Here is a 27972-nt window from a genome sequence, read left to right on the forward strand (position 1 = left end):
CTATCTATCTATCTATCTATCTATCTATCTATCTATCTATCTATCTATCTATCTATCTATCATATTTATTTGTATCCCGCTCTTTTCCCAGGACTGGGACTCAGTCTATCGTTTTGGAAACTGGTAAAGAGAATATTTGATAATTTATGACAACTAATGTCATATGAGCTGTTTCTTGTGGATTTTTGTCATTTTCCTTTCCCAAGTGACAAATTTATGGTTGTAAAATCAGAACATATGCAGGCAGCCCTGCATATCCATGGATTCTTTATTCGTGGAATCAACCATCCATTGCTCGAAAATATTTTTAAAAGATGTAAATTCCAAAACCTTGATTTTGCTATCTTATGTAAGGGACACTATTTTACTATGCCACAGATTTTGGTATCCACAGGGGAGTCTCGAACCAAATCCCATTAGATACCAAGGATCCATTGTATTATTTTAGCTATGTTGTGTAGTACGTATGAGCTTTTGCTGAAGTCTACATTTAAAAAAACGTTCCTGGTCTAATTCTGTGATAGAGCTACTGTGGTTTAGTGATTTAAGAGGGGGATTAGAACTCCAGAGGATCGGGGTCTGTGCCTCCCCCACAACCCTTTCTGCATGTGTTACCTCACCTCAAAGCCAAGCTAAACATTCCCAAAACTAATTAAACATAGATTGCAACTGTCAGTGGAGGCTCTAGATGCTCCACACATTTAAGGTAAGAGCACACCACACCACAACAATATAACTCTGAGATTGAATCTCTTATTCTAAACGTATCTCTCAGAACTTTCAGGAAAGAACTTGTACACAATAGCTTTCCTAGCAATCTTGTCTACAGGGCCAAATCACAGTAGTTTTATACCATTGTTATTGACATCATCATATGGAATTCTGGGGTCTGTTGTCTCAGAGTAATTCCACAAGAGAAGATGGAGAAGTATCTCAAGATGCTAGAAGTTGGGTTTTTTTTTTAAAGCAAAATAGCCAAATAAATTCTGTCTTATAGATACTGTGAATTCTTCTTCAGGGATATGCAAAAAGAAAGAAAGAAAGAAAGAAAGAAAGAAAGAAAAGAAAAGAAAAACAAACAAAACAAGGACAACAAATACATACATGCATGTGTGTGTGTGTTTATCATAAGCCTGTATCATTACTATTTCTACATTGCTTATAGTTTGTAGATACTTCCTAAAAATTACTCCCAAAATCTTCTACTGATACAAGGGAAGCAGGTGAATAAAATCTTGTACTTAGAATTTTTTAAAAAATATCTTTTGAGATACTATTATAAGTAATGTTATAACTGTTCAAAGACACATCAATGCATCTTGGCTAAAGGGAAAGGGAGCTATTCTATTTCCTCATTTAGGTCTAAAAAGAGCAACAGTGGCATATTAGAGCAATACACTTTATCACACCAAATGAATAATCACAAGGTCTAAATTCACTAGACTGCTCCATCAGGCAAATGATGAATAAAGCAAAAAGCAAGGTGTGGGGGTGTATAACTGATAATGAAGCCATGAAATTTGCATGCAGTCAATCTTAGAAATGAATATGCAAAGAGACTGCAGACACTTAAATTTGGATCCTTAGTTTTTATAATAGTTTCAGGCTGCCGCTAGGCCTCACTATAGAACATTGATTCCCCATTTTTAAAATGTAAAATCCAGCAGAACTTCCTCCATCCTTAGGTAATACACACAGATCCCTTGGTGGAAAACAAAAGCAGAGAGGAAGTAAACAGTTTTTATATTAACAAGGCTGGAGATAATTTTAGATAAGTGTAATAGGAAAAGAAACAGTCAAAATATTATTATAATTGTGCTGCATATAATTTGAATATGAGAGTTATTTTATGAGTAATTCCAATCTTTTATGTTGGCCTTTATGGAGATATCTGAAATATGTTGTGTTTTTGTTTAAAAAAATTCTACAGCAAAATTTTGAATTCTCCATGTCTCTTTTTACAACAGATGGAAATAGTTAGATTCCTTCTATTCTGGCCCCTAATTTGTATACGTGGTACGCTAATGTTATAATCTTCTGTAGCAATATTGCATATGGACATAATTACAAATCAATGTAACACTAAGTTAATGATTTTTTAAAAAAATAACTACTACTATAATTGCAAACACTGCGGCAAGTTAAAAGGGTAATTTAGTTGAGCCTGCTCCCCTCTATATTGAGTCCCTTTGGAAATTTACACAGCTCAGTTCTTGGTACTTTCAATTCACTATCTGCAGAATTCGCCTGGGTGAATTTATGACTTCCCCCTGTCCCTTAGCTATCTCTCTCCAGAGGATATTTTCCCATCATCCAATACCACAGTATCAGTTATCTCACATTTCCACTTGAATGGATCAGTTCCATTTCAGGCCAAATATATCCAGATCTTCTTCTTTCATCAGTGCAAATATCTGGATCTTCCTCTTAGTTTCTTTGAGTAAAACTTTAATACAGTCATCCCTTCTGATTCACGGGGGATTTGTTCTGGGCCAGCCTGCAAATTAGGAAAAATGCCAATATTGGAGCCTCCTTGATTACAATGGGGGCACGCTCCCATGCATGGCACTGCACACGCGCCATTATGTCCCTCCCAGCTTGCTGTCCACAGAAGACTGTGAATTGGGAGGGGCAATTGTACTATTGTTATCTCATGCAGTAAGGCTTGACTCACCAGGCATTTCACATCTATCCAGTTGCCGAAAATGCAGCAGTGGACCACTTCTGTTCTTTAGACCATGTGATATCTATTCTTTAGACCATGTGATATTTCTCTTCAGATTCTAACACTACCCTTCCACTCCTTGGAATGCTCTGTGCAGCCTCCTCTTCTGAAGAATAGAACCATCAGGACAAATACAGCCCACAGGCTGTGGGACTCCCATATTTGGCTTCCTAATAATTCACATTATAGTGGTGTAGGTGTGCAAAATGATAGTTAGTTGGAGGTACAGTCTTCCCTACTTCCTTGTGGACTTGAGGTCTGTGTTCTTGCTTATACACAGAGGGGCGACCTCCATTAACACCAATGGGGTGCACCCCCATGGCGCACACCCTGCACATGCTTGTGGGGGCACGCCCCATTCAAGCTTATGGGGCTTGAATACATGTGAGTTTCCGTTTTAGCAGAGCGGGGGCTGTAACTGATCCCCCTCAAAAATGGAGAGTTGACTGTATTTCAATGAAGGTGAACAGTGAAAAGTAGAATCAAGATTACCAGATTAGGCCAGATCCACAAATGACAGTATCTGGATCTTTTTAGGATCAGAACCTACATGACCTCCTGGTAAATCAGCAGCAATAACAATTAAAATAAAAGACTGGTTTTGCTTGCTTTTTCAGGGGCATCATGTATCCCTGGACAACCAGTGTAACTACACTGAAGTCATCAGAAACATCCAAAATATTGCTGGCTATTAATTATGCAGGCGGACACAGATTATAAATAAAATTTTAATTTCTGAGAAATCAGACGAAGATGAGAAAACAGAACTGAGAGACTATCAGCTCCAACACAGTTAATACAGAGGCACTTCACAATTGCTGGGTTCTTCCAGATGATTAACACTAGTGTTAAGTACAATATACAGCAAACTGTTACTGTTGCCAAATGCATGCACAAAGAGCAAATACAACCCAAGTCTGGAAACTGTCTATTGCATATCTTCTTCATTATGAGGTGTGAGGGGCATCCAGAAATTTATGACAAGGTGGTGACATTCCAAATCACATCAATTCATTAATAATAATAATAATAATAATAATAATAATTTATTTATATACCGCTATTCCAAGGATCACAGCGGTGAACAATAAAAGATAAAACAGTTAAAACAACACGAGCCCCCAAACCCCCCCAGCAGAATTACAACAGTTAAGGACAATTAGCAGTCAACAACAATAAAAATCCAACAGCACCCCAAGCAAATGGCTGTGTAGAGTGGAATACATCGTAAACATCGCCAAGGGGAAAAGAATAACAGACAAGACTCACGGGGGGGAAAGCCTGGCAGAGTAAGAAGGTCTTCAGATCCTTCTTAAAAGTATTAAGGGAGGTGCTAGTACGGAGCTCATTGGGGAGGGAGTTCCAGAGCTGTGGGGCTGCAACAGAAAAGGCCCTCCGGGATGAAGCATATCTAGCATCTGGAACTCTTAAAAGATGTCTCTCACCCGATCTGAGAGTGCGGGGCGGATTGTATGGGGAGAGGCGGTCCTCCAAGTACTCTGGGCCCAAGCCATTTAGGGCTTTATAGGTGATAACCAACACCTTGTATTCAGCCCGGAAGCAAATAGGCAGCCAATGAAGATCTTTTAAAACGGGGGGGGGGGGCTGTAATGGACTGCTCCACTTTACTTTTAGCACTCAGCTGCCTGGTCTTAAGCTGCCCTACAACCTATAAGTGTTGCAATTTATGACCAATCTGGACATCACAAAAGCAGTAGGCAAGTAGTGGGTGGTGTAATAACCACATTTGGTTGTCTTCTGAATGCAAAGGGATTGCATAACTGAAGTGATCAAGTAAAAAGGAGGAGGGGGAGTTCTGGATTTTAAAGTCAGTGAGAAACTCTTAAAATTTAACTGTGTAAGGAACTCCCAATAGACTTTGGACTTTTGAGTAACACTCACTGGATGCATAGTAGCTGAACAGTTCTAGAAACATATATCAAACATTTATCAACTGCACAAATAAAAGCAACATTTGCTTTGAAAGAATGGCACAAAAGTAGCAATGTCCTGATTTGGCACTCTCATGCCATTTATGGATAGGGTGTTGGCAATCATTGTTACTATCAGTTTCAATGTATCTGATTTGTATAACAAAACATTTGTTTCTTGACTGAAAGTGCAACTGTAACTTCACAAACACTGAGCATAATTATAGATGGACAATTAAAAGAATCTGCTTTTTTAAAAAAAAAAATAGCTTAGCCAATTCTTAAGAAACTGATTCTGCTAAATGCCAACAAACGCAACTAGGAGTGACGCCTCCTTGTGTCACAAGATTAAATCGTCTTGGAATACAGTGTTGTTCTGCAGAGAGTCCTGCTAGAAAACTAGGTTGCTGTTGTGGCCAATGTGCTTTTGCAAAGAATAAGACTTGCACTTTTTCTTAGAGAAAATTAATCCTACCACAGTCAAATGCACCTTGGCAATATCCAAACCGGACTACTGTAATGTACTGTCTTACTGTATATACTCATGTATAAGTCTAGAAATTTTAGTCAAAAATTTACCCCTTAAACCTGTGTTGACTTATCCATGGGTCAATATAAATACTATACTTTCATAGTTACTTTAAAAAGGAACCATACCATGGTGAAAGGCAAGAACATAATCTGTCCTGGAAGCACTGATCCTCCTCCATTATCTCATCCATACAGTCTTTAGTATGAGCACAAACAGTTAATATCTGCTGGAATTTTGTATGTTCTTTGACCTTGTTTTCCTTTGCATCATCCTTTACATCCTTTGTTACATGCCCTTAAATTTTACCCTCGACTTATCCATAGGCCATATCAAAATCCCTCATTTTAGCCCCAAAACCTGCCCTCGTCTTATACATGAGGCCAACTTATAGTCAAGTATATATGGTAATTAGACTACCTTTAAACTTTAAGTATGAGCCTTTATGTGAAATTTATCTGTATTCATCACATTTATAACCTGCCTTTGTTCCCAAGAAGATCAAGCCAGCATTATGATTCTTCTCCATCTCTCTCCAATTTTTTTCTCACAATAACCTGGCAATGTAGATTAGATTAATAAATTACATTGCCCCCCAAGCTATTCCTAGACACACATTGAATTGTTTGTTAATCTTCAAGGCTGCAAACAGTCTAAGGATTAATAATCCCAAGGGACCAACTTTTTTCATATGAACCTCAGCAGATTGTTCACTCAGCAGGACAGGCTCTGCTCCCAATCACTTTCTTGATTGAGAAAGACCAGTCACAGGCTTTGTCCAGACTCCAGAGTGTGTGAAAGTCAGCACAGTTGTAGAGCACTACAACTCTTTGAGATCAGGGTTTGAATCCCCACTCGGCAACAGAAACCAGCTGGGAGACCTCAGGTGTGTCACACACTCTCAGCTCCAGAAAACCCCTTCAGGATACCATAGGTTAGAAAAGACTTGAAAGCAAACAACAACAACAACAATCCAGATTGTAAAGTTCTTTACTCAAAGAAACTTCTCAGATCATCTATCTGTCTAAGTTTAGGTAGCACATTCATTTATTTTATAGAATACTCAGGGACGTAGCTAGGATTTTAGGAAGGGGGGGGGGGGCAGACAAAATGGCCCCCCTATAATAAGGGGGGTGTGGGGGGGGGCGGCGGCGCCCACCCCCCTTTTTTTTTTTTTGGGGGGGGGGGGGGGGGGCCCCCCCCCCCCCCCCCCCCCCCCCGGCTACATCCCTGGAATACTGTAATTCTATTCTACTGCAGTTGTATCCACACTACACGCTCACACCACATTGATCCAACTTCAACTGCCATACAATCTTGGGATTTGTAGTTTCAAATACTTTGAATTTTCTATCCAGCAGGCTCTAATGATGTAGTTCAGGAAAGTGGACTAGAAAATTCTAAGCATTGCCAAACTACAAAATCTGAAGATTCTGTAGAATGGAGTTTTGGAATGGTATCAAACTATTATAACTATGCAGTGTGTATACCCGCAGGGTTTCTTTATTTATTTCTACAAATGAAGTCTGACCAAAGCAGAATAAACTGGCACTATCATTTCCCTTGATCTAATTGTACCCACACTGTAGGTCTTTCTTTGAGACAGAAATGTAGGATAATGTTTTAAATGAACATGTATAGGGTTTTAAAGGGAACCTTAGCCAAGCACCTGGCCATGTTCACTTACAATTAGCCAGACTTCTAGTTTACTGGAATGGATTGTGTATTTGCATATGCAGCCCAAACACTCCCATTTGATTTCTTCCAAGGTTTCTTCTGGTTTATAACTAGAGAATTGGTAACAAGCCAGGAGCCTCAATTCAGATATAACGTTAAGCTTTTAATTCTTGGTTACTTAAGCCACTCTTGCTCACAGTAGGTGACAAGTGAGAACATTTAAGCTGCATACATTAGCATATAGTCCATTCATATCAAGCTAGAATTCTCAGGAACTCAAGCTTATCATGCATGCAGATGTAGTTTCTCAGTCCTGCTCTTGCAGTATGGAAATAATACTATTGTGTTATTTTAGGGATGTTATAAAGAGCATTGCCACAAAAATGTGCTATAAAAATGGTCAAAATTATTAGACTCCCAAATTAACTCAGCATAGTTAAAATTTAGACCAAGTTTATAGATCAATTCAAAATAAAATTTGACTGGATTATTTGGATTTACTTTCATTTAGTTCCAATAGTTAGAATCTAACAAGTCCATTATACACACATTAATGAATGCTTACCTTCCCCATAGTTTAAATAGCAACATGAGACTTGATCTACAGAGAAAATAAAACAAATTAAAAAAACCTGCTGCCTCTTCAGAAATTTACTTGCACTCGCAACTAACAACTTCAGTGGGATTCAAAAAGTTTATATACAATGATTTGACTGGGCTGAGGAATGACTTGGATGTTGACTGTGGATTTTTCTTCAGTGTGCGCATGTGCAGGCCTTCAAGTTGCACATCAACATAGGATGACCCCCATGGATTCCATAAAGTTTTCTTAGGAGCAATCAGAGGTGGTTTGCCACTGCCCTCCTCTGTAATACAGCCTGAAACACCTGGTATTCCTTGGTGGTGCTTCATACAAGCTCTAACTAGTCCAACCCTGCTTAGTTTCCAGGATCATACTAGATCTGGTGCCCTCAGGGTATTTAGGCCATTTTTCTTTAGACCATCTACATTTCTCAGGCCCTGACTGTCCCTTTCTCTACTCTATATGATAATGCTATGAGTGGCCCTACAAACTCAAAACTCTAAAATGGGAGTCAGGATTTTACAGCCCTCCATTTATTACTGAACTGCACCTCTCGGCTTTCTTCACTCTGTTCACTAAGACTGTTGGCCACTGCAGTCTAAAACACATCTGGAGGGTCCACAATTCTCACACTTCCTTTGAAATAGGTCTCCAAGGAAAGGAAACTAGCATTTTGTTCTTCCTACCATCTCTAATGGGCTTGGTTCTATGACAATGCAAAAGAATAGCATCAGGAACTCCCCAGCCAGCTGCTATAAATGCATCCTGCTGTCTACGAACTTGCATTGTTCTGTACAGGTCATTCAACAATTATATGCACACCTGTTTCAACAAAAGTTCACTCATGCAGGAAAATGACACTCCCCTCAAAACTCCCCAAAATAAAACTATGCAATATTCTATTGGCCATTTTATCTTCTTTTTTAAAAGTTACATTTAACTACTGTACTTTATTACATCTCCAACTACCACTACCAAATGTTGATGTAGTACCAGTACAATTCAGAACTGAGTAATGAGTCTCTTGCTTCCTAGAGGGCAACCATGACCTTTCAAAAATTCCTTTGAATAATAAGCAACATAGGCCATGCTGTCTGACAATCCCTTGTTACAGACTTCAGTTGTATCTGTGTCTTCAAGTCACCTGTATCCTTACATGACCCCATGAATTTCATATGGTTTTCTTGGGCAAGGAATACTCAGAGGTGGTTTTTACCAGTACCTTTCCTTAAAATAAAGCCTACAGCATCTGAAGTAGGGATGGTTAAATTTACGAAGCAAATAGGATACCCTGAGCATACCATGAATTTTGACTATTATGTATTTCAAAGCTGCAAACAGCAAACTGAACAATTTCAGTCTGTATAGCAAGGGTGGCTCCCCACATTGTTGGACTGCAGCTCCCAGCAGCCCTTGCCAGCATAAGCAGTGGTGAAGGATTTAGTTGCTGTCAAACAACATATGGAGGGTCATATGATTCCCATCTCTACACTGTAATACAGAAGCAGTCTTACCTTCTATATTGTAACACTCACATAACAGGTCAGTTTGGTGTTTTAAGATTAAAAAAGAAAGAAAGTCAAATTATTGAAATATGGAGAACAATCACATGTTAAAGAAAATATAACCAGTCCAATTTGTTTCAACAGAATTCCTTTTTCTTAAGATTGTTTTGATGCCACAGATGTCTGGATCTTCAGTGGTTTCTGTCAAAAATATTGCCATTACAAAGTGACCCCAGTACTGAACAACATGTTTATCAGGTGCTTACAGACTCAGAGTTTACCATCTCATTTTGATAGTCTATATTGGATTTAGACAACATTAGAATATTCTAACTTACTGCTGATCTGTCCACACGTAATCATAGAATCATAGAGTTGGAAGAGACCTCAAGGGCCATCCAGTCCAACCCCCTGCCATACAGGAAATCTAAATCAAAGCATCCTGACAGATGGCCATCTAGCCTCTGTTTGAAGACCTCTAAGGAAGGAGACTCCACTACACTCCGAGGGAGTGCGTTCCACTGCCGAACAGCCCTTACTGTCAGGAAGTTCCACCTAATGTTGAGGTGGAATCTCTTTTCCTGCAGTTTGCATCCATTGTTCCACGTTCTAATCTCTGGAGCAACAGAAAACATGCTTGCTCCCTCCTCAATATGACATCCCTTCAAATATTTAAACAGGGCTATCATATCGTCTCTTAACCTTCTCTTCTCCAGGCTAAACATACCCAGCTCCCTAAGTCGTTCCTCATAGGGCATGGTTTCCAGACCCTTCACTATTTTAGTTACCCTCCTTTGGACACGCTCCAGTTTCTCCACTGAGCTGTTTATTAGGCCACTATCTGAAGAAATTACTAATAAGCTTTGACAGTCTTCTCATTTCTCAACATATGTCCAAAACACACTGCATAAATAACCCAGTCTGAGATCACTTTAACTGCCCTGCCTCAGTGCTAGGAGATCCTGGGAACTGTAGTTTATTGTGACACCAGAACTCTCTGACAGAGAAGGCTAAATGTCTCACAAAACTACAGTTCCTAGAATTCCCTAACACTCAGCCTGGGCAATGAAAGTGGTCTCAAACTGGATTATTTCTGCAGTGTGTTTTGGACCATATTGAGGGTTCTAGAGACAGGACTACTCAGCCAAGGAGGGCACTGAAGACTAACATTTGTAATATTTAACTTATTTAGAAATATATAAAATAGATGCAAACAATGTATATACTTTACTGAAAGGCAGCAGACCTATGATCACAAATCAGTACTCTAGAAAAACACCTATACTTCAAGGAGAGGTGAAGAACCAGTCTTCAGCTAGTTTTCCACCTCTCTCTGGGCTTTAGCCACTCCCTGTGGGAAAGTTTACATGCAACACTAAACCATGGTTAAGTGGCTTCTGCATGGCAGAAAGGAGCCCTTGTGAAGCTTCAAGTGCCCATGCTCCCTTCTTGTCCTCTCAGTCAACTGAGAAGGGAATACACTGGGATCCACTTTGCCTGATTTTTACCACTTGTGTAAACCAGTACTCATGCTTTCATATTTAGCCAGCTACAGATTCAGAATTGTTTATCTGGCTTGTTTAGCAACTGACAAAAGTTTATTTTGGATTATTTCTTGACCCTTTTCTCCCCCACTTGTTTATGAAGTGCTCACCCACAGTTCACTGCTATGTGTTGCTTAACAATCAGAGCCCATAAAGTGGATATCCACTAACTATGCTGAACCATGATGAAATATTACCATTTAGTCAGGAGTGATCAGCTATTGCTTTTGGAAAGCTATTAGTGGTAGGTTCACCAATAGAAATCATACAAAATATTGAGAATAGCCAGCTCTACTTCTGTCGAGGCTCCGTTCACGCAGTCCCTTTGAAATTATTAATAATTACCAGCACAGACTTCAAACTGATTTGTTCCCAAGTCAAAACAGACACACGCATGTCAAAACCTCACAGTGAGTTCAGCTCTAAAGTTAAAGCCCCCAAATTAAATTACCTCTAGCCCTCCCACAGCACAGAAACATGATCAAGACATAGTAATTACATTAATACGTAGCTGTAATTCTTAACCTTTATCTGTTCCTATCATGCATTTCATCTTCAACTGTCTCTGCATAGTAATGGGCCACACCTCTTTCTTGCATTGCTGTGCCTCACCCCCTGTGTGCATGCTCTCCTCTGCATTCATCAGATTTCCAGGGAGTCACACACTGTTCCTCATGGTATCCATCCTCTTATCCATTTCTTCCCCTCTGTTGCACTGAAATTGTGTGGATATAACTTTAAGCATATCCACCAATCTTAACAAAGTGGGTTCTACCCCACAAAACCTTAAAACACAACAGATTTAAAGACTAACAAAGGAGACATACACCAGTTTCATTGCTATTTCTGTTGCAACAGACTAATATGGCTTCTGGAATATTCAACTGGTTTTCAGGCTATATGGCCGTGTTCTGGAAGAGTTTATTCCTGGCCTGAAGATCTGAAGATGCCAGCCACAAATGCTGGCGAAACATCAGGAATAAACTGTTCCAGAACACGGCCATATAGTCCGACCCCCCCAACCCCCGAAAAACCTATGGATTCTGGCCGTGAAAGCCTTTGACTTCACATTCAACTGTGATGTTTTCTGGATTTACACAAACATGTGTGGTGTTTAATTTTTAACTATTTGTGTGTGGGGGTGTTCAAATCATCTGTGAACTTATGGCACCCCCATGAATTTCATAAGAGTTTTTTAGACAAGGAATTCTCAGAGGCAGTTTTGCCAGTTCCTTCCATTGAAATGTAGCTTACAAGACCTGATATTCATTGGCATTCTCCTTCATCCCAATATGATAACCAAATTTCCAAGTAACAGCATGGATGCAGATATCACATTTAGAAAGAATTAACTGCCATTTATTCTTTAGTACATTTTATTATTATTATTATTATTATTATTATTAAACTTTATTTCTAGAGCGCTGTAATTATACACAGCGCTGTACAAAGTCGGTAAAATTAAGGAGTATATAAAAGCCTGCCCACGGCGTACACTCTAAGATAATAACAGTTAAATAAGGAATAGATAAAATTACCATGTAGAAACGAAAAGACAAATTAAAAACATCAAATATAAAACAAATCACATCACATCAAACATTATCAGACAGCCAGATGACAATCACAAATTCCCTGAGAACGCTTCCCTAAACAACATGGTTTTCAGCTCAGCCTTAAAGCTGGTTAGGGAAGTGATGAGCTGTGCATGCAGAGGAAGAAGGTTCCAGGAATGAGGGGCAGCAAGAGAGAAGGGACGGATCTGGGACAGGGCAGAGAAAATCCTCGGTTGAGAGAGGAAACTTTGGCTACCAGAGCAGAGAGTGCGAGTAGGGATGTAGGGAGAGAGAAGATCAGTTAAATAAAGAGGGGCCAGCCCATGCAGGGCTTTAATTTCTCACCATTTTCCAAGTCTCTAGACAGAGCTTTTCACTATAGATGACACCTCCTGCAGAATTATGCCAGTGTGGCTCCTTTTTACACATGAAGAGAGAACTCTTTTTCTCCTCAACAATTTATAGCAATAGCTTCTCCATTAACAGAAACATGTGATCAATCAAATTCAAAATACTGAAGAATTTCCCTGAAAAATACTATTTACTGGGTGTCAAGCAGGTGCTATGGCCTACCCATGTTTACTACTTTGCTTTCTCTTAAACCAGAGATGGCCAACCTGTAGCTCTTGGCAAAATTTCAAAAGCAATCTGCTCAAAATGATCTGTATATTTTCCTGTCCTGAGGATGCACTACAGACACATCACTGAGGTGTATACCAGCAAGACAGCAAAGTCAGAGATACCATACAGAACTTTTCAGAATTGGAATTGTTTTATTTGAAGCTGAGATCTTGAGAGCTCTACTAGTGAGCTCTGTGGGGGTCATGGAAACACAGACTGTAAATGATCCAAGCAATATCCCCTAATTCCTCATTTAAGAGTCTTTCTTTACTGAGAAATAGTTTCAAGGTGAAAGCTGTTCTTAAGTGTCAGTCAACAAAAAGTCAGGTGCTCAGCATGGTGACGATTTGGAAATTTATAACTGTTAACCTGCCCATTTTCAAAATTAATTTGGTTTCTGACAATTGTTACGTAATATCTAAAAAAGAATTTCAATGTGGTACACAACAACATAAAGAGCAGTTTGAGCATTGGACTACGACTCTGGTGAGTCATAGACCGAGAACCCTGTAGACCAGGGTTCAAATCCCTGATCAGCCATGGACAAGTCACACTCTCTCAATGGCAAAATCCCTCTGAACAAATCTTTCCAAGAAAGCCCCATGATAGGGTCACCTTAGGGTTGCCATAAGCTGGAAATGACTTGAAGTCACACAACAACAACAACAGGGCTGTGGAGTCAAAGGCTTTCATGGCCGGCATCCATAGTTTTTTTGTGGGGTTTTCAGGCTATGTGGCCAGGTTCTAGAAGAGTTTTTTCCTGATGTTTTGCCAGCATCTGTGGCTGGCATCTTCAGAGCGCTGTTCAGGATATTCTAGAACTTTATACAGGGCAAAACAAAAGGTTTTATGGCAAAGGAGTTTGAATATTGGACTCCAACTCTGGAGACCAGAGTTGAATCTTCACTTGGCCATGGAAACCTGCTGGGTGACCTTAAGCAAGTCATACTTTCTCAGCCTCAAGTGAAGGCAACAGCAAACCTCCTCTGAACAAATCCTGCCAAGAAAACCCCATCATAGGGGCACCATAAGTTGGAAACGAAGGCACACAACACACTCAGAGTGACCCAGATTCCTCAGACCCAAACAATTATTTCAAAACAGTTAAAATGGGCACATCTAATTAATCAGTTTTATGGAGCTTATATGACACCTTATAAACAACACGTTCTCATGGTTGGCATAACTCAATAATAATAATAATAATAATAATAATAATAATAATAATAATAACAACAATAAACAAGGGAGAGTGAAGTCAAAAAAGAACATCAGGAGACTTCATTTTGTGAAGTCAAAGACTTTCATGGCCAAACTCCATAGTTTTTTGTGGGTTTTGGGGGCTATGTGGCCATGTTCCAAAAGAGTTTATTCCTGACATTTTGCCAGCATCTGTGACTGGCATCTTCATTCCCTGAAGAGCCAGCCACAGATGCACAGATGCTGGTGAAATGTCAGGAATAAACAATGGCCACACAACCCCCAAAATCCAAAATATAAGACTTTATTTTCTTTTGCACCCCTAAAGAGAGGGATGGAAGTTATTAATGCCTCTTACGTTGCCATTCTTTCCTACCACTCGTTGGGGGAGACAGTCACACTCTCTCAGCCTCAGAGGATAGAATCATAGAATCATCAAACTGAAAGAGACCACAAGGGCCATCCAATCCAACCTCTTTACTATGTATCTTATTCACATTGTAAGCTGCCTCGATCCATCCAGAGAGGTGGGATATAAATAAATTCATAGAATCATATGATTTTATTTATAGAGTTGGAAGAGACCACCTGGGCCATCCGGTCCAACTCCGTGCCATGCAGAAACTCTCAATCAAAGCATCCCTGACCTCTAAGGATGGAGACTCCCCCAGTGTCAAAACCCCTCTGAAGAAAATTGCCAAGAAAAACCCTGTGACAGGTTGGCTTTGGGGGTCTCCCTAAGTCGGAAACGACCGACCTGAAGGCACAAGACACGAGTCTCCTTCCTTGGAGGTCTTTAAACAGAGGCTGGATGGCCATCTGTCAGTGGGGGTGCTTTGATTGAGAGTTCCTGCATGGCAGAATGGGGTTGGACTGGATGGCCCTTGCGGTCTCTTCCAACTCTCCGACTCTATGATTCTAGGAGAAAACGAGGACAACAAGGCTCCCCAGCCCAGTGTCCCAGCTCCCCAGAGAGAGGCGAGAGGTGACTAAACTTCACATGACCAGCGAAAGAAAGGAAGGCAGCAGACGTCTGCCTCGGGAGCCTGTTGACTAAGCAAGCCAGTGTTGCAATGCAGAAAGGAAAGGGAAAGAGAGGGGGACCTTGTCCATCTTGACCAAAGAGGAGAGGCTGCATCCACACTGGAGTAATAACCCGGTTTGGCCCCGCTTTAACTCGTGGTCTGGCCCAAGGCTATGGAATTCTGGGAGTTGGAGTATGTTGTGGAGCCCAGAGCGCCCACAACAAACTCCAACTCCCAGAATTCCATAGCCTTGAGCTAGAAAAGTTTGATCAGCGGAGATCAAAGGGGAAAGAAAGAAAGAGAAAGCAAGCAAAAGAAAGACGGACACGAACTCACTGCCATGTTCCGAGCCGACTGTGGAAATGCTCTCAGTCTCTGGGGAGGAGAAGCCGCCGGAGATAAACAGATCTATATCTGGGCTGCCTCCCAAGATCGATGGAAAGAAGGGAGGGAAGGGAGCCAAAGCAAAGCCCTGGGAGTGGGACTGGAAAAGAAAAGTCTGCCAAAAGGAGGGAGGCTGGGCTTCACCTCCAACAACACCCGCCTCCTCCTTTGCGCAGGCGCCGCCAGGCAAAAAGGAAAAGAAGAAGCCCAAGAAGGGAGGGGGGAGAGAGGTGGCATCCGCACTGCAGGAATAAATCCGGTTTGACCCCGCTTTAACTGCCCTGTGTATGCAGCGGAAGGACGCGCTAAACGGGGTGCACTGTGTAAACTTAAGTCGCCTTTCTTCCCGCCCTCCTCTCCAGTTTCCCCCTTTTCCTGGTCCTTTCCTCTCCTCTTTGCTTCGGATATGTATAGAATGTTTAAGTTCATTTGGGCTACAATCAAGCACGGAATAGCCCTCATTTGATACAATGGTATTTTAACCCATTGCCCCAAACAAGCTGGGGACTCCTTTTAGCGACCTACAGGAGGAGGGAAGGCTTCCACTGCCCTGGCTCAGTGCTAGGGAATCCTGGGAAGTGCAGTTTGCTGTGGCCCTAGCACTCTCTGTCTCACAAACACTACAGCTCCCAGGCTTCAGGGCAGTTAAAGTGGTCTCAGAGTGGATTGTCCACAGAGGCCACCTGAGGAGGGATTGTTATTATTATTATTATTATTTATTACTGCTGTTGTTAAGTTGTATTTATAAAGCGCTGTCAATCGGCACAAGGGCGTACATTCTCCCCAAATGACAAAAACCCAGCAGGCAACAAAGTGAAATCCCATTGGAAAGCCCTCACCTGTAAGGTCTGGGAGGCTTCCCTGCACAGGATGCTCTTCAACTCAGTTTTGAAGCTGGTTCAAGAGGAGATGGAGGCCCCCAAGGAGGAGGGAGGGAGGGAGGCCCAGGGTCCTGACTCACCTGTCTGGGCGGCGGAGGCGGGGGTCCCAGGCTCCCCTCCGCAGCTGCCCTCCTCTTCTCCTCTTGCAAGCGCAGGGAGGGAGGGAGGGAGGGAGGGAGAGCTTCCCCTGCAGCCTCCTCCTGGGCCTCCAAGCCACTGAGGGAGGAGGAGGAGGAGGCTCGGTCCTAGCAGTGGGGCTCCAGCCAGCTGAGGACCAGGGGTTTCCCTGCCTGAAGGGGAGGGGGGTTTCCAGGCAACCGCTTCCCTCCCCCTCCTCCCTCCCCTTCCGCCAGCCAATCCCAGGGAAGCGCGTGACAGCAGCAGCAGCAGGACTGCTTTTTCCTGATGCTGATGGAGGGTTAGGAGCCCCAGACCAGGAGACCTCTTAAACAATCCAGTGTCCTCTCCCTACAGAGGAGCCTGTCGTGGCTTCCCAAAGGAAGGAGGCATGCTGGAGTCCAAGGGAACGTCTTCCTTGAATTGCAAATGGACATAGAGGCTGCATCCAGGCTGGAGAAATGATCCCTCTTAAGTGGCGTGGCTCGTTGCTGTGGAATTCTGGGAATTGTAGTTTGTTGTGGCCCCAGAGTGGAATAGAGTGGAGCTCTGCTCTGCATTTTCTGTTCCTGGTCTTAGTTCAGATGGCAGGGAGGGCTATCTGGAGGCTGGCACCTCCCGCTTTTTGGCCATGCAGTCCCTAGTAGATTTTCAAAGTCAAGGAAATTTAGGTTGTCTTCACACTTGGGCCCCAGAGCTCTCTGACAGAGAAGGCTGAATGTCTCACAAAAATCCAGTTCCCAGGGCAGTGAAAGCCATCTGAAACTGGGTTATTTCTGCAGTGTGTTCTGGAGCAAAGTGACCCCATTCCTGGCCATTTGAGCTCACTCACCCCCAGTATTGCTATTGTTCCATTTCCTTTTTTATACTATCACTAGCTTTCCCTGATTCATGCTTCTCATATTCCACATTGCTGTAATATATACAGTGTTGCTTTGGACAGGGTTTTGCCTTGTTGAATATGTCTGCTGTTTGCATTCCCATCTTTGAGGGCACATCCCTATTAGGGTAGGCATTGGGAAGGCAACGATGAATGAATGAACTGGGAAGATCCTAAAAAGTAAAGATATACAACTGAGCACAGAAATCCAATCCATTGTATGGGAATGCAGTTGGCCCTCCACATTTGCAGCTCTGACTTTTGCAGATTTGATTATTTGTGGTTTTTATTAATATGTTCTCTCTAGGAATGTGTAAGTCCTCCAGCCCAATTCTGCTGGAAGTTGATCATAGAGTTGTGCTAGAGAGAACCCAAAAGTTCCTAGAGTAACACTTCTCTAGGTATTTGTAGCATGATTTTATGATCAACTTCTGGCATCTGTGGAGCATAGAGTTGCACTGGAGGGCCTGGAGGTTCCTAGAGAGGAGTTCTCTTAGGTATAGAATAGAAGCAGTTTTTCCATATTCACAGGGATCTTTCACTCCTAACCCCAGCAAATGTGGTGGGACCACTGTACATACATACATACATACATCACCATGAACAGAAGTGAGAGCTGGAGAGTGAAGAAAGCAGATTGAAAGAAAATAAAATAATTTAGATGTGATGCTGGGGAAGAGTTCTGAGAATACCGTGGATGGTGAAAAAGATAAATAAATGGGTCTTAGAACAGATTAAGCCTGAACTCTCCCTGGAAGCCAGGATGATCAAAGTGAGGCTGTCATTCTTTGGCCACATTATGAGAAGGCATGATGCACCAGAAAAGGCAATAATTTGAATTGTGCTTGGAAACAAACTGGCAGCCAGTGGAGCTCTTTCATCATTTCCGATACGCACATTTTGGATTCCCCACATTAAAAAATTTATGATGTTAATTTTCCATGGACCTTGGTATGAAAACAATTTTAAGAACTGTGAGTGCTATCATCAACATTAATCGATATAACTAGGATTGCCATAACTGTCAAGCTCCAAACCGGGACAAATGTAAAAAATGTAGGACAAACGTAGGACAAAATTTAGCCCCCAAATGTAGGACATATTTTTAAAATGGGGGACACGCAAACAACTAAAAAATTTTTTAAAGCATTCATATAAATGCATGTTTCTTAGGCATGCTCAAAATGGAGGGCATTATTCCTAGACAGATGGCAGAAATGTACTTCCCTTTCTGGCCAAACACCCCATTCCAAAACGCACACAACAGCACATTTGGACATTTAACATGGTTTATATTTAACATGACCTCTTGCATATTTCAGACGTTGGAAAGTCACACTCTTTCGCCTTCAGAAACAGTGAGTGCATGCCTCAGAAGCTGACTGATATCAATATCACCATCTTCGTCATCACCATCATTGTCAAAACAAGGCAGACTTGTTAGCATTAAAAGCACCAAAAATACACAAAAAATACACTTAAGAAAAATAAATACAGTATAGGATAAAATACACTCAAAATACACTTAAGAAAAATACATATTGGAAAAAATACATTTTAAAAATACATAGGAGAAAATACATATTGGAAAAAATACACTTTAAAAATGCATATGGGAAAAATACATATTGGAAAAAATACACTTTAAAAATACATACGTATTGGAAATGGCCACCCTCCTCCTCCTCGGTGCCAAAAAAGGCACCAGGAAATTGCCCTTACCTTTCCCCTCCGGCTGGCCCACGACCTGATAGAGGAAGAGCTCCTCCTCTTGAGGCTGGCTGGCCAATAGGGGCAGACTGGAGTTGGAACAGACTGTAGAAGGGGCGGGCTGTTCAACCCCAGCCTCAGGAGGAGGAACTCCTCCTGATTAGCCCTGTGCGCGGCCCTGCAAAAGCGCGCGCAGGGCAGCAGAAGCGCCAGCGGGCGGCCAGCAAAGGCTGCCTCGGTGGTGGTGGCCCTACGTGAGCGACTGCGCGAGGGCCGCAGGAGCAGCCACCATAGCCGCCTGCAGCGGCAATTGACCCGGGGCAAACCTGGGTCAGTTATCAAACCGGGATGGGACGACCCCACCCAGTTGAAAAATGGGAATGTCCCGCCCCCAGGTGGGATATTGCAACCCTAAATATAATACTTATATATTATAAAATATATAATATTATACTATATATCCATTTCCCTAGTACAATATAAACAATTTCTGCTTCTCATGATCTTTTATTTGTAATGAAGATTTTATATTGAAACCTTGTCAAATTAAATGAGTCTTCTTATGTAGTTGTATTGCTAGGAAGTGCTCCTTAAATAGCAGTTTTTATAGGCATTTGTTGCTGAAATTGTGGCAAGTCTTCCCCACAGAAGAGTCTATTAGTTCTTCAGTAAATCTTGAGTCTTTGGTGAATTGTTCTTTTAAAAATCCACTTTGTGGAGATACTTTATCAACTTCCACACAAATGTTTTAGGAATAATAAAAATTAACATTAAAATCTCCAGCAGCCAAATGAGGGAAGATTGCCACCTTCCAGCTTCCACTTAAGTAATTTTTACATGTTATTGTTTTAAAACAGGTTTGAGAATTGTGTAGCCCTCCAAATATTATTGGATTGCAGTTCTAATATCTAAAGGGCCTCATAATTTTCCACCTCCTTTTTAAACTACTGATGTCAGTGGAAGCACATGATTACTTTGTTTCATAAGTTTCTTGATACAACCTTTTTTAATTTTTTAAAAAGTTGCAGAACATTTTAAATATAGTGTTTATTTCTGCCACTGTCTTTTAGGATAAACATACTATTTTTACTACATAAAATTGAATCTGTAAGCACAACATGAAAGAATGTGGAAATTATGAGGAGGTGCTGAAAGGTTCTCAGCCTAACCAAGAAGGGAATGAACCAGAGCCATTAAATTTACATGCCATTCCACATATTCACTCTAACATTCATGCACTTGGCACATAATTTCTCATGTTTTTTAGTCATTCACTTGCCCTGATTTATGGTTCTAACATTCCATGTTCCAGATTAACAGGTTGTATCTGGAGACCAGCGTTCAAATCCCGCTTGGCTATGAAACCCCCTGGGTGACCTTGGGCCAGTCACATTCTCTCAGCTTCGGGGGAAAGCCATGGCAAACCTGCTCTGAACAAATCTTGCCAAGAAAACTTTGTTATTGCCTTAGGATCGACACACGCACACACAGAGGGGGGGGGGAAGAGTTTCAGACTTACCTTTCACTTCAGTAGCTGAATGTCCTTTTGGCTTGAATCTTCTGCTCTTCCTGATTTAGGATCTTATTGCTGATTTAGGAGCTTATTGCTCACCTTTTTAATCTGTCTCCAGCCTACTGGGCTAGAGCCAGGAGGTGGGATGGAGGTGGGGATTATCGCTCACTAAAACACTGCTGAATTGCCAGCCAAAATCAGCCCGGGTCCCAGCCATGCTCCACCAGAAGTTAGAAAGCTTCCAGCTTCTAAAAAGTGCTGGCAGAACACGGCTGGAACCCAGGCTGATGGCAGCCAGTGTTTCAGTGGTGATTTAGTGAGTGATAATCCCCACCACCATCCCGCATCCTGGCTCCAGCCCAGGAGTGTGGAACTGGTTTATAAAGTGACAAGCTCCTAGTGTATTCTTGTATTTCAGAGTCAAATGATTGCTTATAATGTATCAGGATTTTAGAAGGAATATCGGAAATTCGGAATTATAGTGCTACCCTTTTCTTGCCCACTTAGGGTGCATCTGCACTGTAGAAATAATACAGTTTGACACCACTATAAGTGTCATGGCTCCATTCTGCATATATCCTTTCTTCATTCTTTAAACTAAAACAATGGAGTTTGTGGTTTTGTAAGGTACCAGCATGCTTTGGCAGGGAAAGCTAAAGACCTTGTAAAATTGCAGATCCCAGGATTACATAGGACAAAGCAACAGCACTTAAAGTGGTATCAATCTGCATTATTTCTACAGTACAGATGCACCCTCAGAAGTGACTTCTGTGGTGTGATGCTAACCTGCACATAACTTTGCACAGGTTTGCAGTCTTAGAATGCAATCATATGTACACTCAGATAAAAATAAACTCATTTGGCTATAAGTGAACTTACTCCCGATGGGATGGTAATGTTAAAATGGGTTTAACAATCAGCCCCTCCTTTCAGGGAACCCAGGGAAATGTAGTTTTCTGAGCATAAAGCAAGATATTAAGGAGTATGTGTTCCTCAGATATAGCTTCCTTAGCAAATAGGCCTACAAAATTTAAGCCAGTTTACCTTGGCATGAATATTCACAAAACATGCAAGGACAAAATAGTTAAATATTTGCAGCCTGAAAGCCTGAGAGAAGCTGGATGTGTAAACAAGAACAATGTTCCTCTTCTCATTCATATATTTTGGTCTGGGTTTCTCCTTAGGCTTTGGACATGAAGTAGGAAGTTAGGCATAAGGACGCAGAAAAAAAAAGAAGCAGTATCAGTCTGTTCCTATTTGTTGTGTAACACACATGCAGAGCTGATAACTCTTTTGCAACCCACTTTGCCTCTTCAGATATTTGCTTTCAAATTCTGTTTCATTGTAGAAATCCCACACAATATAAATTTGGTTATTGCTGTTGCTTGCAAATATATGCTCTTTCAGTGGCTTAGATGTGCCTGGTTTGAACTTTGTTGATCCTGGTTCCTCCATCCATGATACCTACCTCTGCCTAAAGAGTAACTATGTGTGAAGGAAAGCCATCATTTAAGCAGGCTAGAAGATCAGATAGGTTTCCAAGCTGCAGTTGTTTTAGCTTGAAGAATGAAGGAAGGATATGCTTCTTCTCATGCTTGATCAATTTGTCAGCATCACATCTGCATGACTGAAGAGCCACAAAAGCTGTTGAAGAAATGCAGTTAGCTTTTGATCTTCATCCACACACTTGCACAGTGTGACTTGTGGAGTAGTTTTCTGACCCCATAGTATTTCAAGGTGTGAAAATGTTCCGTGCCCATGGGAGTGTTTCTAGTTATAGAATGGTGGATATTCCAGAGTCTCAAAACAGTTAATTTGAAAACAAAAAGATCACCTTAGGAGAAATGTTTGTTGATGACAGACATCTTTTTCTGTTAAAAAAAAGTAACCAACATAATTTCAGCATCCTAAACATACTGCAATCTAGCAGTCACTAGAAGCCATATTTCAGTCAAATAAGGGATGATTTTAAAGATAGGAAACCAGGACATAAAGATCTATCTCCACTATTTAATCCCACAATCAAGTTCATTGCCACCATAAAATTTGTACTCTTTTATTAATTCCTATATTCCTACTGAACTGGGTATACTGTAGATGGAGGACAAAATCTGAAAATTCATGCAAAAAATAAATAAAAATAAACAAAATGTAATAATATAACCAATAACTGTTACTATTTCTTTATCAGGCTTAAGTTCCTCTTGCCCTTGCCAGTAAACTCAGGCAAAAACAAATGGCTAGCTTAGTATGTTCTTCCTTATTAATAATTTTTTTCCATCTTGGCCACATTATGATATTGTTTGGACACACATGTCCCTGTTGTCCTTTGTGAAATGTTGGAGGCTCTCAGTTTGCCTCCTCAGTGGCACCAAGACTATTTCTGTTCCCCCCAGCTAATGTGTTCCTGAGGCATTCTTTAAACTAATACCTGGGTCATACTCTTACTGAACTCTTCCCAGACCTCTGAACAGTAACTCATATTCACTCCAGGAACTAGACAAGATCCTAAAGTGTAAAGATGTATCATTGAATATTAAAGTTAGGATGGTCTATGCCAATGTATTTCCTATTTCTATGTATGGTTGTGAAAGCTGAACAGTTAAAAGTACTGGTAAGATGAAAATCAACTCATTTGAAATGTGGTGCTGGAGAAGAGTTCTAGGGATATGGTAGACTGCTAAAAAACAAATAAATGAATGCTAGAGCAAATCAAGCCTGAATTCTCCCTAGAAGCCAAAATAATTAAATTGAGACTTTTATACTTTGGTTGTATCATGAGAAGACATGACTCTCTAAAAAAGACAATAATGGTTGGTAAGGTAGAAGGCAGTAGGAAAAAGGAAGACCACATTCCAGATGTTTAGACTCAATCAAAGAAGTTGAATCTCTGAGTCTGCAAGACCTGAGCAGGGCTGTTGGTGATAGGGTGACTTGAAGATCTCTCATCCACAAGGTCGCCATAAGTTGAAGTCGACTTAATGACAGTTAACAACAAAAAACCTTCCAATCACCAGCTTCTTGGTAACCAACATCTCATTGCACCACTCTTTAAAAAACCAGAACCAACAAATACCTTTAGAATACTGTATGTGGTTAACTAGAAACCAGATACAGTACTGTAATACACACTTGGAGTATTTATGACTTGACCTTCCCTAGACCTATGTGTGGTTACAATAAGATTCAAATAGTAAACATTTTATCCTTTGGCACAATTCAAGAATAAAATTTATTTATTTTCTGCTTTTCTTTCATACTTCAGTGTAACTTGTTTTACAGCTTGCTAAAACCTATTGATGGGCAGAAATTTCATCCTTGTCCTAACCTAGTACCAGAATCATTTGTAGTTGACATCTTTTATTTAACCTAGGGTTTTATAGTTCGGACAGTAAGTAACTATACATAAATCAGCAATTCCTGCCTAAGGACTGAATGTTATTGCATGTGGAATTGTAAGTGAGAAAAATATGTATCACCACTCCGGAAACTGGAACTTTACTGAGAATGCCTGTGGAAGTTCTACATTTCAGGAAAGGTATAATTCATTGTCCTATATTATGTATTGTCTCTTTCTTATATAAATATCTCAGTTATATTCAGCCTAGCTAATATACAACAATACTGCAAATTTATCCAGGCCCTTGTTGTAACAGCCTGAAAATAGAGAGGAAGAGACAGTAGCCTTTTGGGGAACACCTGAAGGAACAATTATATGGGAATAAGCATTATGTATGGAATTGCAGACTTAACAGAAAATATCTTATGGCCCTGTAGGACCTTTTCAAACTGCACAGTTAGAGCATTATGATTCCACTTTAACTTCTGTGGCTCCTACCTGTGAGATCTGCAATTTAAGAAGGGCTACATAGAATTTTCAGCCACAGAGCTCTAGTGCTTCACCAAGCTACAAACACTAGGATTTCATAGTAGTCAGCTAAGGCAACTGAAGTAGAATCATAGTACTATAATCCTGTAATGTCCAAGGGACCTAAGTTTTTACAGGAATTGAGTGAGTCCAGTGAAAACTAAACTTCCAGCAGCTGCTACATAGCAAAGATAATTGAGATTTATAAATGCATACTGAGTCAGTTCAGTGCAGCAGGCTAAGTGTTAAACTAGGTCTTGGGAGACGAGGGTTCACATCCCCACACAGCCATGGAAGCCTACTGGATGACCATAATCATAATCACTTGTCTCAGAGGAAGGCAATAGCAACCCCCAGAAACCTTGCTAAGGGATCATTCACACTTATGTTTTTGAGCTGAATAGTTCTGGATCGCATGACTGATGTGATAGCAAATGAAAGTTCACACTGCATTTGCCATGATTGAAGCTGTCCATGCCAATTTAACCCTGTTGACGTTCACATTACCCTTTGTATTGATTTAAAACAGAATCGCCATTTCAATCATACTCAGGTTTTTTTTTTAATGTCAATCATTTACATCACACTGTTTGGGTGACGTTTTGCCGATCTGGGTCAATGTTAAACTGCATTCCTGTGCTGTATAGTATAGAGGGATTGTAAATTGTGCAAACTGCAATAATAACTACTGGTATGTGAAGTGATGCCATGCCCTTCACCATCTCAGAGGATGGCAATGGCAAGCCCCTATGAAGAAACCTTGCTGAGAAGACCCCATGATAGGTTCGCCTTGAGGGAGTCACACTCTCTCAGCCTCAGAGGATGGCAATGGCAAACCCCTCTGAAAAAACCTTGCCAAGAAAACCCCATGATAAGGTGGCTATAGGGTCACCATAAGTTGGAAACAAAGGCAAACAACACACAAAGCAGTGGCAAAACCCCCAACCATGCAAAAGCAAAAATGTGCATAAGCTGTTAAAAAATAATTTAAAAAATCTCCCTCTCATCCTGTTCCCAATTTTTGAGTACTCTGGGAATCAGCCATTGCTGGTGTAAAGGGAACAAATTCACTGGCAGAAGAGGAAAAAAGCTGGGTGACACATTAAAGGGACTGGTCTCCAAGGCATGGGAAATTTGAATCCAAACACGTTCTGATGCTAACCTGAGGTAAATGGAGGCAGGGGAGGACATACCAACTGCATTTATGGAGCTGGCTTTTTCAGGGAAGCCAATACCTGTGGGATGGGTACGTCCTGCCCCATAGCACATAAGCCCTCCCTCCTGAGTGCTCCCAATGGGATTGGCCTTGTGTTCCCATTTGCTGCTCCTTAAAAAAAAAGATTCTTTTAAAAAGACACACTGGAACCCCTGCATCCAAAAGACCCAGTTTAAGTGGGTTTTGTGCTGCCCCCCTCTAATTGCACTGGGTATAATCAAGGTGATTCTGAACGACCCCCCTTTAATCTGGTTTCCACACCGGGTTAAATTGTAGTCTGAACGACTCCTAAGAAAACACCATTATAGGGTTGTCTTGAGTATGGAGTTTGATAAGGAAGGATTGCATATCTCTGTGTGTGCCCTCATGTTTTCTATTGACTTATGGTGACCCATTAACTTCATAGGATTTTCCTAGGCAAGGAATATTCAGAGGTGCTTTTGATACTTGCTTCTTCTGAAAAATAGCCTACAGCACCTAGTATTCATTGGTTTTCTCCCATCCAGGTACTAACTAGAATATTTTAAAAGTAGCTGATAAAGTAGCATAACATTGGAACTGTCCCTGCTAAATTGGGACAGTTTTAAGGTATTATCCTGGAATTTCAGTTATACTAGTTTTCATGTGTGTTATTTGCATAGATGAACACCAATGTAGAAAAAACAGAGCCTCTGTGCATGTATGTGTGGTGTCTTGGTCCTGTTTTCTTTAAAGAAATCTCAGCTGTCTTTCAAAAATTAACCACCAAGGATTGCTAGAGGCTGTGAACTTTCTGCAGCTGATCCCATCAGTGCCTGAGGGCATCGTTCATTTCCTTTCTTGCTGATAGTCTTGTTTTTCTGATAACTCTTTGGCTTGAATTAATATTATTTCAATATTTCAATATTATTTGACTAGCTCATTCTACTTTTTGCTAACAAGGTAATCATGCTTCCCACCCAACATTTGTTTACAAGTTTCTTTTGACAAACTTTCAAAAATATTGGGCTGGAAAAACCTTCAGTTAGAATAGATTTTTGGTAAGCTGTACATCTCCTCTAGCATGGAGACAAAGATGATTTCTATACATCTTTGTTCTCCAGCAGAAGAACAGCCATCACATTCAGGAGGATCAGCAAAGAGACTATCTTCTCCTCTATGATTTGTTGGAAGGGGTCTCAAAACCCATTTAGTCCAAACCTCTGCCATGCAGGAACACATAGGTAAAGCATTCATAGAATCATAGATGTTTATCCAACTTCTATTTAAAGACATCTACTGTATAGGAGAGTCTACCACCCTCTGAAGCAGTCTATTCTACTTGCCAACAGCTTTTTGAGTAATGATGTCCTTCCTAATATTTAGGTGGATTATCTTTTCTTATAATTTGAATCCACTGATCCATACTGTAATTGATGGAGCAGAAGAAAACAAGTTCACTCTATCTTCTACACTACATCCTTTCAGATAGTTAAAAATGTCTGTTATGTCAACTCAGTTTTCCCCCCCAAGCTAAACATTCCAGCTTTTTGAAGTTATTCCTCATAAAGTTTGGTTTTCAGACCTTTGATTCCCTTGGTTGCCCTTCTCTGGACAAGTTCCAGCTTGTCGATATTGTTCTTCAACTGTGGTGCCTAGAACTGGACATAGTATTCCAGGTGAGCACAGCAGAATACAGTGGCACTATTTCTTCCCCTGATCTCAACATTATGCTCCTGCTGATCCAGACTAGAAATGCTTTGGCTTCCGGTTGCCAGAGGCAGATGACTCACTTTATTTTTTTTTTTTTAGAGTATTTATACACCACTCTTCAGCCACAAACACTTTCAGAACTTACTGATTGTTAATTTGACAGTTGTATGCCCTCAGACTTACAATCTAAAAAGAAATGATACAAAAAGAGAAATGAATGACAGTGGAGAAGCAAGTCAAGTCCATACTGCCAATTCTTCTCCCTGTCGAAGGCCAGAGTGACAGTAGTTAAGATGGAGAGAGGGCCTTTAATCTTCCTCTAGACATAGTGAAGCTGTGCCTATCTCTTCTTCTCTCCCTCCAAGGCCAGGATGGTAGACGTCATGATGGAGAAAGAGCTTGGTATATTAGTAGGGTTGTACTTGCTTGTAGTGTATGATAAGAAAGAAGGTAAGCGTTCCAACAGTTATGGGCCATTCCTGATTATAACAAAGTTACACTATTCTCTGTGATCTCTGTAGGGTGAAAAGTCATATATAGGATGCCGGTTATGCCCTTGACCTGGCACTAGGACTTTACCACTCAGTCCTATGATCTAGCATCTGATCTTGTGAACTACTGTCTTATAATTCTAGTGCTTATTGTAAACCATTATCTCCCAACACAAGCAGCAAAAAATAAAACAAAAATAAAAATGTGCAAGCAATACATTGAACACTTTGTTGTTGCTGGAACAGTGGGAGGAATTGCCTGTTTAGAAGGTGTTCTGGACAGCTGTTCCTTTGTAATAGTCTTTTCCTGCTTTTGCTTCAGAGTAATAAACTTCCCTTTGTTTC

General features: G+C 40.9%; 1 protein-coding gene across 12 annotated transcripts in view; it reads right to left on the minus strand.

Annotated features, from left to right (window-relative positions):
* Positions 1-16372, minus strand: part of PIK3CB (phosphatidylinositol-4,5-bisphosphate 3-kinase catalytic subunit beta) — a 131804-nt gene extending 115432 nt beyond the window's left edge. For 6 of the 12 annotated variants that reach the window (XR_006102830.1, XR_006102831.1, XR_006102829.1 and 3 more), the window contains exon 1: positions 16120-16313. The gene's annotated coding sequence lies outside the window, so the exon portion shown is untranslated. Of the gene's footprint in view, positions 1-15232; positions 15380-16119 lie in introns of those variants that run through there. The other 6 variants (XM_042457164.1, XM_042457163.1, XM_042457158.1 and 3 more) reach the window with 4 other exon arrangements.
* Positions 16373-27972: the final 11600 nt, after the last annotated feature.

This window comes from Sceloporus undulatus, chromosome 3 (assembly GCF_019175285.1).
Source record: "Sceloporus undulatus isolate JIND9_A2432 ecotype Alabama chromosome 3, SceUnd_v1.1, whole genome shotgun sequence".
NCBI classification, from domain to species: Eukaryota; Metazoa; Chordata; class Lepidosauria; order Squamata; family Phrynosomatidae; genus Sceloporus; species Sceloporus undulatus.